The 12,427-nt window shown below is 41.7% G+C and overlaps 1 protein-coding gene across 1 annotated transcript in view; it reads left to right on the top strand.

The window, feature by feature from the left end:
- Positions 1-922: 922 nt before the first annotated feature.
- ICA1L (islet cell autoantigen 1 like) overlaps positions 923-12,427 on the top strand; it is a 94,741-nt gene continuing 83,236 nt past the window's right edge. The window contains exons 1-3 of the mRNA XM_025404607.1: positions 923-995; positions 1,957-2,083; positions 2,967-3,036. The gene's annotated coding sequence lies outside the window, so the exon portion shown is untranslated. The remainder of the gene's footprint in view (positions 996-1,956; positions 2,084-2,966; positions 3,037-12,427) is intronic.

Here is a 12,427-nt window from a genome sequence, read left to right as displayed (position 1 = left end):
ATGATTTCAGGTATTTGCCTATTCCTTGGAAATCCAAATATCTAAGGGTAAAACTCTAAAGACATTTAATGTTTTCAGTCCAAATTAACCCTCTATAACTTGCCACTTTTCCTATTTTAAAAGTATACTTTCCAGGTTGAGTATTTTGTACTGTTAATATTCTAGAACCTGACCCTATCTTTGTCATCATACAGACTTTAGTTATCACCTCGAGTGTTAACCTTTTCATTCTTTGCTAGCCTATGTGTCACAGTTGTAATTAATAATTCATATGCTGCTGTTTTAGGAAAGTTTTGGAGTCACCTTTAAAAAGAATGCAGTTTGATTATCTCCTACTAGTAGTAAATAGTTTTGCTTCCTTTTTGTTTTTTTCCTGAGACTTTCAGGATCCGGTTTTACCTTTTACTCTTGAAGATTCATCACAAACATTATGGATACGGATATATACATTTGAGATTGGTTATGAACGGTTGTTAAGACCTCTTTAAATCTTTAACACGGGAGTTAGATGCTGAGGAGCCGCCCCACAAGGCCCGGCAGGTCCGGGGGTGGGGGTGCTCGGAGGGAGCCGGGAGGGCCCCGGGCCAATGCCTTCCACTTCCCCACGCCTCAGAGAGCTCACCTCAGCTCCTCGGATGTTCTGACCGGCTTGGTGTTTGTCATCTCACTTTATTAAGTAAGGAGGAAATCGGGAAAGGAGGGATAGAGAGGGTCCCCTAGTTCATTCAAGAGCAGACCGAGAGATGCGCCGGTCCCCAGTCGGGCCGGTGGCGGGGTCAGGCCGGCGCCCGAGTGGGGCGGACGCCAGGCCGTGCGGTTTAAATCTCCCGCCTCCCGCAGCGGGAGCCTGACACCTCCACGCACTGGTGCGGAGGGGCACTGGCTGCCGGAGGGCCCGGAGTCGGCGCGGGGCTCGCGGGCGGTGGCCGGAACGCGTGCCGGGACGGATCTCCGCGCGGCCGAACGCGACCCGAGGCGACGGAGGAGCGGCGCCGGTAAGCGTCTGCGGCCTCCCGTCCTCCCCACTTCCCCCTCAGGCGGCGGTCAGGCCCGGAGGCCAAATCCTGGGTTCCCATGGCGACGCCGGGCGGCAGGGGCGCGGCGGGAGGCTCCGACCACTCGCGCGCGCGCGCGGCTTCTCGGGTCCTTGCTGGCCTCCTTGGTTCTCTCGGGGACCCCGGCCGCTGCCTGCGGCCTTCTACCAGGCGAGGCCCTGCTCGGGGTTCTTCCGGCCTCCCACCAGGCAAAACCCGCAAGGAGCGGTTTCTGGCGTGACTGGGTCCCTGCGGCCGAAGGGCGCCTCCCGGCCACGCTCGCTGTAGTGAAGGAGCGCGGCAGCCCGGGGTTCATTTGGGTAATTTCCCTCGGCGGTGGAGGTCGCTCCTAGTAGAGGCGGCGGCCAATCACCCAAACAGCCCTCAGGTGCCTCCCTGCTGGCCTCTTTTTCACGTGGTGCTTATTTTTATTTCGCTATTATTTTGTAATGGGAATATCTTCTTTAGAAACTAATTGGCAACCGATGGAGAAAAACAAAACATAGTAAATGTGCGGTTTGGGTTGAACTGCAGAATGCACGGGCCCACGAGGGGCTCCGCGCACAGATCCTGTTCCCCAGGCCTTGAACCCGGCCCCACGGCACAGATCTGGCTCCTGGAAACGCGGGTCAGCTGGTCAGGTGCCCAGGTGATGTCAGTGGTCAGATACCTGATGCTCTAAGGAAGACGGAGAGGGGAAAGCCGGGAGTCCATCCTGGCAACTCACCCGCGGTGCTGGGGCGTTGCCAGTAGAGGGGGTGGAATCAGTTTTTGTGTAATAGATGATCTTGATGCACACAGCATAAAGGCTGTTATAAACTATGGGTCTCTGTAAAATAGATTGTTGGGAAGATAACATTTTTCCATGGTTTTTATTTTTCCCAAAAGTATTTATGTATTGATTTATTTGGTTCTGACTCAGGCGACGTACTGTAAGATGGTATTACTTTAATCATCTTCACATCAGTATTTATGGAATAGCCACAGGTGCCTCAACCTTTAGTAGGAGTTAATTATACATTTTCTGGCCGAGTAAACATCTCCGAATGGTATGTATGTGTTTTTATATGACCAAAATTTTAAATCGTTTAGTATTTATCTGTGCCTATCATACCCAGTATTCTTTGAAATCTCTATTTAATAGTGCAAAATGATTGTTTTTCTAGTCATTGAAACAGCTATGTGGAAGGCAGTGTTCTAATTACCAGTTTAATTTTAGAGTTAGAAGGGTGCTCAGAGATCAGCCAGTTCAACGAGGAAAAACTGCAAATATGAGACGGGTGGAAAAAGTAGGATGCCGTATTTTTTATTATAAATATCATAAAAAATATAAAACAAAGTTTATGCCAGTTACGGAACTAGGACCAGATATCAAAATATTAGATATAAAATGGATAATATACTGTCTTGTTCTACTATACTGCCAAACTTTGTGATTTAATTGTGTTATCCTATATTTACATTTTTTCTTTTATACTTTAGCTTTTTCAGTACTCACTGTGCTTCCTTTAAAATTTTATCCTTTTTACATTCTTTAACAACAACAGATGGGATATGTGAAAGAGTTTTAAATATATCTGTAACTGGAAAGATTTCCTTGTTCGAAGTAGATTTTCTTATTTAATAATATTCTTATTGCCCTGTTCCATTTTGTCTGTTTTTCATTCATCCCTTAAGTTTTATGGTTTTTTTTTTTGGAAATCAAAATTTTCAAACTTGTGCTTGGATCCAGTATTCACCATTAAAAGTTAGTCACCTTCTATGTATCTCATTGTTATTTTGCCATTATTGACTCACTTGCATATAACACTAGGGTTTTTAAATTCCTTTGCTAATTTAGTTGAGATAAAAAATAGACTAAAGTAACACAATATCTATATTTACAGCAGCTGACATTAACAACTGTTAACATTTTGTTGTATTTATTTCTAGTATTTTTTTAGATAAGGAAATAAAATATTTCCAATAAAGTTGAAGTCTCATCCCACCCATCCATAACCAGGTACTTAACATCATGAGTTGATATCTGTGTTTTGTATTTTTTAAATTATATTTTATATGTGTCTATTATTGCATGTATTTTTAAATTTTAAATAAGTTACATCATATTGCATATAGCCTGCACTTGTGTTTTTCACTAAGTATTATTTTATTTTGTTTTTTTGAGACGGAGCCTCGCTCTGTCGTCCAGGCTGGAGTGCAGTGGCCGGATCTCAGCTCACTGCAAGCTCCGCCTCCCGGGTTCACGCCATTCTCCTGCCTCAGCCTCCCAAGTAGCTGGGACTACAGGCTCCTGCCACCACGCCTGGCTAATTGTTTGTATTTTTAATAGAGACCGGGTTTCACCGTGCCAGCCGGAATGGTCTCGATCTCCTGACCTCGTGATCCGCCCGCCTCTGCCTTCCACAGTACTGGGATTACGGGTGTGAGCCACCACGCCTGGCCTCACTCCGTATTATTTTAAAAATTGATTTGGATTGATATTGATAGTTCTAGCCACTAACATATTTGTTTTAAATGTTTTTTGTTGTTGTTGTTGTTGTTTTGAGACGGAGTGTCGCTCTGTCACCCAGGCTGGAGTGCAGTGGCGCCATCTCTGCTCACTGTAACCTCCGCCTCCCGGGTTCAAGCAATTCTCCTGTCTCAGTCTCCCGAGTAGCTGGGACTACAAGCACATGCCACCACACCCAGCTAATTTTCTTAGTTTTAGTAGAGATGGGGGTTTTACCATATTATTCAGGCTGGTCTCAAACTCCTGGATTTAGGTGATCCACCCACCTCAGCCTCCCAAAGTGCTGGGATTACAGGGGTGAGCCACCGCGCCCAGCCTTGATTATTTATATAGTATTCTGTATATACTACATTTTTATCTGTATAGCTTTTTATTAATATACTTAGATTATTTCTAGTTTTTTATTACAATGCTAAAACAAGTAGACGTTCATTTGGTGAATACTTACTGAGTATCTACTATGTGTCTTGCACTATTTGCTCACAAACAGATGAAAATCTCTGCCCACACAAAAGCTTTAAATACCTAGTGGTGGAATTGCTAGGTCACGAAGTAGGAGCATGTTTAGTTTTATGAGAAACTGCCAGACCATTTTCCAAAATGGTTATACCGTCTAATGCTTTCATTGGCAATATGTGAGTTCCAGTTACTCACATTCTCACCAGTTTTGGTGTTGTCAGTCTTTGTCATTTAAGCTATTATCGTGGATGTATATTGGTGTATCATCATGAGTTGAGAATTCATTCCTGCTCTTGCTTTTATCAAAAGTTTTTTTGTTTTTGAGGGGAAATTCACATAACATACAATTAGCCTTTTTTTTCTTTTTTACTTTGACTAAACAAACCCAAACAACTGTTTTGAAGTGTACAATTCAGTGATATTTATTGTTTTCACAATATTGTGAGATCACCAGCTCTCTCTAGTATGAAAACTTTTTCATCACCCCATAAAGACACCCCTTACTCATTAATTACTTGATTTGTAGTTTTTTTGTTGCTGAGTGGTATTCCATTGCACATTATTACTATAATTTGTTTGTTCACCTGTTAATAGATATTCTAATTTTTGGCTATTTTGAATAAAGCTACCAAGAACATTTACAGGTCTTTGGGCATATTTTTCATTTATCTTGGGTAAATAAGAATACAATTGCTGGATTGTGTGTGTTTCCAAGAAACTCAATTTTTTCTGAAGTGGTTATACCCATTTTATATTCCCACAACCAATGTATGAAGGTTCCAGTTGTTCCTCATTGTTGCCAGCACTTTGAATTGACAGATTGGTTGTTAAGCAAGATCAAATGGGGGTGTGCTGATACCTCTTTGTGGTTTTAATTTTTGTTTCCCTGATGAATAATGTTGTTGAATATATTTTTATATGCTTAATGGCCATTAGTATATAGTTGTACACTGCATAAAGGTGTTTTGGTCAATGATGGACCACAGATACGATAGTAGTCACATAAGATTGTAATAGCGTATTTTTATTGTACCATTTCAGTGTTTAGACATGTTTAGATACACAAATACTTACCATCATTGTGTTGCAGTTGCCTACAGTATTCAGTATGTAACATGCTGTACAGGTTTGTAGCCTGGGAGCAATAGCCCCTAGGTATGTGGTAGGCTTATAACATTTGGTTTGTACAAGTACATTCTGTGATGTTCTCACAATGATGAAATCACCTAATGACACATTTCTCAGAACATATTCCCACAGTTAATGCATGACTGCATGTGAATATCTTTTGTTAGTTTGCTCAAATAATTTATCTGTTAAAATGAGATTTTCTTATTACTCAGTTATAATTACTCTTCATATATTCAGAACACAGGTCTGTTCATATGTGTGTGTGTATGTATGAAAAGTTTCCTCCAAATTTTCATTTTCTGAATTGTGTTTTTCAAATAACAATTTTAAATTTTGGTGATAATCCAACTTCTTGATTTTTTTTTCTTTTATAATTAATGTTTTAAATAGTCTAAGAAATCATTGTCTGCCCCAAGGTTGCAAATATTTTTTCTTCTGGGAGTTTTACAGTTTTTTGAGATGGAATCTCACGCTCTTGCCCAGGCTGGAGTGCAGTGGCAGGATCTCAGCTCACTGCAACCTACGCCTCCCAGGTTCAAGTGATTCTCCTGCCACAGCCTCCTGAATAGCTGGGACTACAGGCACCTGCTACCTTGCCCAGCTAATTTTTTGTATTTTTAGTAGAGACAGAGTTTCACCATATTGGCCAGACTGGTCTCGAACTCCTAACCTTGTGATTCGCCCGCCTCGGCTTCCCAAAGTGCTGGGATTACAAGCGTGAGCCACTGCGCCTAGCCAGGAGTTTTACAGTTTTTAAATTTTACATTTAAGTCTGTTACACATTTTGAATTACTCTTTGTAAATGATGTTAGTTAAGAATTGGGGAGCAATTCTTTTGACATATGGATATCTGGTTGTCCTTATATTGTCTGTTAAAAGTCAAACCTTTCCACCAGTGAATTGCTTTGGCACCTCTGTTAGTCCATTTTGGGTTACTATAAAGGAATACCTGAGACTGCGTAATTTATAAAGAAAAGCAGTTTATTTGGCTCACAGTTCTGCAGGCTGTACAAGAAGCATGGTGCAGCACCTGCATCTGATGAGGGCCTCAGGCTTCTTCCACTCATGGAGGAAGGTGAAGGGGGAGCAGGTGTCGCATGGTGAGAGAGGGAAGGGTGCCACACTCTGTTAAATAGCCAGCTCTCACATGAACTTACAGAGTAAGAACTCACTCATCACCAAGCCATTGATGAGGAATCCACCCCCATGACTTCCCAGAAGGCCCAACCTCCAATATTAGGGATCACATATCAACATGAAATTTTTAGGGGACAAACATCCAAACTATATCAGTGCCCTTGTCAGAAATCATTTGGTTGTATATTTGTGGATGTATTTCTGTGTGTTCTCTAATTTTTCTCAGCAATGTGCTATAGTTTTTAATAGCACTGTGGTATGTATTTCACTGAATTTGCAGCTAAATATTTCATAGCTTTGGATGTTATTAAAAATGAGAGTGGATTTTAAATTTCACTTTCTAGGCTGGGTGTGGTGGCTCACACCTATAATCCTAGCACTTTGGAAGCCTAGGCGAGGGGAATCACTTGAGGCCAGGAGTTTGACACCAGCCTGGGCAACATAGGGAGACTCCATCTCTACCAAAAAAAAAAAAAAAAATCACTTCCTAATTGTTTGCTACTAATATATAGAAATGTGATACATTTGTTTTACATTGATTCACTAATTGCTGAATTTGCTCAGATCTGTTGCATTAGATCTAGTAGATTTTTAAAAGATTCTTTAGGATTTTTTGCATACATAATCATGACACCTGTGAATAAAGACATCTTTGCCTTTTCCTTTCAAATATGGAAGGGGTGTGAGCAGTCATCTTTGCCTCTTACCCAATATTAAAGGAAAAATATTCACTATTTCACAGTTAAGTATGATGTTAGCTGTGTGGGATTTTTTTGTTGTTGTCTTCTTTTTTTTTTTTTTCTTTTTTTGCGGGGGGATAGAGTCTTGCTCTGTCACCCAGGCTAGAGTGCAGTGGCATGATCTCGGCTCACTACAACCTCTGCCTCTCAGGTTCAAGCAATTCCCCTGCCTCAGCCACCCAAGTCGCTGGGACTATGGGTGTGCAGCACTATGCCCAGCTAATTTTTGTATGTTTAGTGGACACAGGGTTTCACCATGTTGGCCAGGCTGGTCTCGACCTTCTGACCTCACATTTTCTGCCCACCTTGGCCTCCCAAAGTGCCGGGATTACAAATGTGAGCCACGTTACCCGGCCAGAGTTTCTTTTTCTTAAATCATGAGTGAGTGATACATTTTTTCATTTTTTTCCTACATCTATTGAAATGGTGGTACTTCTCCTTTAATCTCTTAATTTAATGAATTATATAGACTGATTTTCTTTTCTTTTTTTTTTTTTTTCCGAGATGGACTCTTGCTCCTTCACCCAGGCTGGAGTTCTGTGGTGCCATCTCAGCTCACTGCAGTCTCCACCTACCAGGATCAAGCAGTCCTCCCACCTCAGCCTCCCAAGTAGCTGGGACTACAAGTGTGTGCCACCACACCCAGCTGATTTATTTTTATTTTTATTTTGAGACAGTCTTGCTCCTGTCCCCCAGGCTGGAGTGCAGTGGTGCACTCTCGTCTCACTGCAACCACCACCTCCTGGGTTCAAGCGGTTCTTCTGCCTCAGCCTCCCGAGTAGCTGGGATTATAGGAGTGCACCACCATGCCTGGCTAATTTTTGTATTTTTAGTAGAGACGAGGTTTCACCATGTTGGCCAGGCTGGTCTTGAACCCCTGACCTCAAGTGATCCGCCTGCCCTGGCCTTCCAGAGTGCTGGGATTGCAGACGTGAGCCACCATGCCCCGCCAAAGAGAAGATTTTTTTTTTTTTTTTTTTTTTTAAAACACAGGGTCTCACCCTGTTGCCCAGGCTGAAGTGCAGTGGTGTGATCTCAGCTCACTGCAACCTACACCTCCCAGATTCAAGCAGTTCTCCTGCCTCAGCCTTCTGAGTAGCTGGGATTACAGGCACAGGCCACGACACCCAGCTGATTTTTATATTTTTTAGTAGAGGTGGGGTTTCTCTATGTTGGCCAGGCTGATCTCCAACTCCTGACCTCAGGTGATGCACCTGCCTCAGCCTCCTGAAGTGCTGGGATTACAGGCATGAGCCACTGTGCCCAGCCACACCTGGCTAATTTTGGTGTTTTTAGTAGAGACGGAATTTCACCATGTTGGCCAGGCTCGTCTGGAACTCCTGATCTCAGGTGATCCATCCATATCAGCCTCCCAAAGTGCTGAGATTACCGGTGTGAGCCGCCGCACCTGGGCCATAGACTGATTTTGAAATAGTAAGCAAATCTTGCATCCCTTGCATCAATTCCACCTAGTTAGTCATGTTTTATCCATACATATATATATATATACACACATACATACACAGCTATTACTCTATTAGATTTGTTAGGATTTTGTGAAGGGTTTTTCATTCATATTTAATAAAAATATTGGTCTATAATAATCTTTTCTTGTAATGTCTGTTTGGTTTTGAGGGCAAAGTTATGCTGGCTCATAAAATGAGTTGGGAACTATTCTTTCCTCTTCTACTCTATGAAAGAGTAAGTTTGGTTATGTCCTAAATGTTTGACCGAATTCACCAGTGAAGCTATCTGGTCCTGAAAGGGTTTGGTTTTGTTTTGTTTTCACGGGATTTAAAAAATTATTGATTCACTTTTTAAAATGAGTGTAAGATAATATGGATGCTGTCTTTCTTTCTTGTGTTAGTTTTTGGTATGTTGCATTTTTCAAGGAATTTGTTCATTTAACTTAAGTTGTACAATCTTTTGGTGTAAAGTTGTTAAAAACATACCTTTATTAATCTTTTAATGTCTGTAGGATCTATAGTGACGTTCCTTCTTTTATTCCTAATATTGCTCATTTATGTTTTTCTTTCTTTGTTGATAAGTCTTACTAGAAGCTTTTTAAATTTAATAATTTTTTCAAATCAACCCATTTTTAACTTTAATTTTCTTATTTGTCCATTTTCTATTTACTGACTTATTTTTATTGTTTCTTCTATTTGGGGTTTAATTTGCTCCTCTTTTTCTAACTTCTTAAGGTGGAAGCATAGATAATTGATTTTGTACCTTTTTTTCTTTTTTTATTGAGATGGAGTCTCACTCTGTCACCCAGGCTGGAGTGCAATGGCATGTTCTTGGCTCACTGTAACCTCCGTCTCCTGGGTTCAACTGATTCTCCTGCCTCAGCCTCCCAAGTAGCTGGGATTACAGGTGCTCGCCACCACACCCAGCTAATTTTTGTATTTTTAGTAGAGGTGGGGTTTCACCATGTTGGCTAGGCTAGTCTCAAACTCCTGACCTCAAGTGATCTGCCTGCCTCTGCCTCCCAAAGTGTTGGGATTACAGGTCTGAGCGACCGCACCAGCCCTTTTTTTCCAATGTAGGTATTTAAAGCTGTGAGCTTTTCTCTAATCATGCTTTAGTTGCATTCCACAGCTTTTGGTATGTTTTTATTACCATTGAGTTTAAAGTATTTTGAAATTCCTCTCTGATTTCTTTGACCCTTTATTTATTTGTTTATTTATTTATATTTATTCTTTTTTTTTTTTTTTTTTGAGATGAAGTCTCACTCTTGTCGCCTAGGCTTGACTCACTGCAACCTCCACCTCTCCAGTTCAAGTGATTCTCCTGCCTTAGTCTCCTGAGTAGCTGGGATTACAGGCACCTGCCATCACACCTGGCTAATTTTTGTATTTTTAGTAGAGATGGGGTTTCACCATGTTGACCAGGCTGGTCTCGAACTCCTGACCTCAGGCGATCCACCTGCCTCAGCCTCCCAAAGTGCTGGGATTACAGGCATGAGCCACCACGCCCAGCCTGTTTATTTAGATATATGTTATTTCCAAATATTTGGGAATTTTCTAGATATCCAATTGCTATTGATTTCTGTTTAAAACTTTTTACTTTTTTTATAGAGACAGTCTTGCTCTGTCACCTAGCCTGGAGTGCAGTGGTGTGATCATTGCTCACTCCCTGCAGGCTCAAACTTCCTGGGCTCAAGCGATCCTCCCACCTCAGCCTCCAAAGTCACTGACACTACAGGCATGTGCTACCACTTCTGGCTTTTTTCTTTTTCTTTCTTTCTTTCTTTTTTTTTTTTTTTTTTTTTTGTAGAAATAGAGTCTTACTATGTTGCTTAGACAGGTCTCAAACTCCTGGCCTCAAGCAATCCTGCTTCACCCTCCTGAGTCACTGGGATTACAAATGGGAGCTACAACACCTGGTTTCTATTGATTTCTAAAGTAATAGTATTATAGTCTAAGAATGTTATCTGTGTTATTTTAATACTTTTATTTTTCTGCCTAGCATATGATCTGTTTTGGTGAATCTTCCAGTTACCCTTAGGGAAAAATAATGTATTCTGCTCTTGGTGGGTGGACTGGCGTATAAATGTTAGTTAGGCCAAGTTGGTTAAAAGTGTTTCTCAAAAAAAAAAAAAAAAAAAAGGGGGGGGGGGTTGTTTAAAACTTTTATGGTTTCACTTTTTTTTTTTTTTTTTTTGAGATGGAATCTCACTTTGTCGCCCAGGCTGGAGTACAGTAGCATGATCTTGGCTTACTCAACCTCCGCCTCCTGGGTTCAAGCAATTCTCCTGTCTCAGCCTCCCGAATAACTGGGATTACAGGTGTGTGCTACCACACCCAGATAATTTTTGGGTTTTTAGTAGAGATGAGGGTTCACCAGGTTGGCCAGGCTGGTCTCGAACTCGTAACCTCAAGTGATCCATCCACCTCAGCCTCCCAAAGTTCTGGGATTACAGGTGTGAGCCATTGCACCTGGCCTTCACTTTTTAAAAAAATGTCTACTTATGTCAGTTACTATTCTGGGGGCGGTGTTAAGTCCCTCGTTGTGATTGTAAATTTGACAGTTTCTCCTTTTAGTTCTGTCAGGTTATTTTTTTTTTCCTTGTATTTGAGAGCTTTATCATTTAGTAATATCCACAGTTAAGATTGCTATGTCTTTTTTTTTTTTTTTTTAGATAGTCTCGCCCTGTACCCAGGCTTGAGTGCAGTGACGCAGTCTTGGCTCACTGCAACCTCTACCTCCCAGGTTCAAGCGATTCTCCTGCCTCAGCCTCCTTAGTAGCTGGGTCTACAGGTGTGAGCCACCACTCCCGGCTAATTTTTGTATTTATTTTATTATTTTATTTTATTTTATTTTGAAATGGAGTCTCGCCCTGTCCCCCAGGCTGGAGTGCAATGGTGCAATCTTGGCTCCCTGCAACCTCCACCTCCTGGGTTCCAGTTCTCCTCAGCCTCCCAGGTAGCTGGGATTACAGGTGCCCGCCACCACACCCAGCTCATTTTTGCATTTTTAGTGGAGACGGAGTTTCACCATGTTGGTCAGGCTGGTCTTGAACTCCTTACCTCAGGTGATCCACCTACCTCAGCCTCCCAAAGTGCTGGGATTACAGACGTGAGTCACTGTGCCCGGCCTGCTATGTCTTCTTGATAAATTGACCCTCTTATTATTAAATGTCCATCTTATCCCTGGAAATATTATTTATATTGAAACCTGTTTTGTCAGACATTAATATATACTTAATGTTTATGCAGTATATCTTTATGCTTTTCCTTTTAACTTCTCTGTGAATTTGCGTTTAAAATATGTTTCTTTTTTTTTTTTTTCTTGTTTTTGAGACACAGTCTTGCTCTGTTGCCCAGGCTAGAGTGCAGTGGCATGATCTTGGCACACTGTAACTTCCGCCTCCCGGATTCAAGCAGTTCTCCTGTCTCAGCCTCCCAAGTAGCTGGAATTACAGGCATGAGTCACCACATTCGACTAATTTTTGTATTTTTAGGAGAGACAGGGTTTCACCATGTTGGCCAGGCTGGTCTCAAACTCTTGACCTCATGTTCCGCCTGCCTCGGCCTCCCAAAGTGCTGGGATTACAGGCGTGAGCCACCATGCCCAGCCTAAAGTATGTTTCTTTTAAATTACATGTATTTGGGTTATACTTGTCTATCCTGTATTACAATCTCTGCTTTTTAATGGTGTTATGTAGTCCATTTATATTTAATGTCATTTTTAATGTGTTTGGATTAACTGTATTGGTGTTCCTTTTCTATTTTCCCATGTATTATTATTATTTTTTTTGAGACAGAGTCTCACTCTGTGGCCCAGGCTGGAGTGCAGTGCCATGATCATAGTTTACTATAACCTTGAACTCCTGGGCTCAAGCAATCTTCCCCACTCAGCCTCCTGAGTAGCTAGGACTACAGGTGTGTGCCACCACACCCAGCAAATTAAAA

The sequence above is a fragment of the Theropithecus gelada genome, chromosome 12 (genome assembly GCF_003255815.1).
Source record: "Theropithecus gelada isolate Dixy chromosome 12, Tgel_1.0, whole genome shotgun sequence".
Lineage (NCBI taxonomy): Eukaryota > Metazoa > Chordata > Mammalia > Primates > Cercopithecidae > Theropithecus > Theropithecus gelada.
The sequence above is the reverse complement of the archived record's forward strand: the minus strand, read 5'-3'. Positions and strand labels throughout refer to the sequence as shown.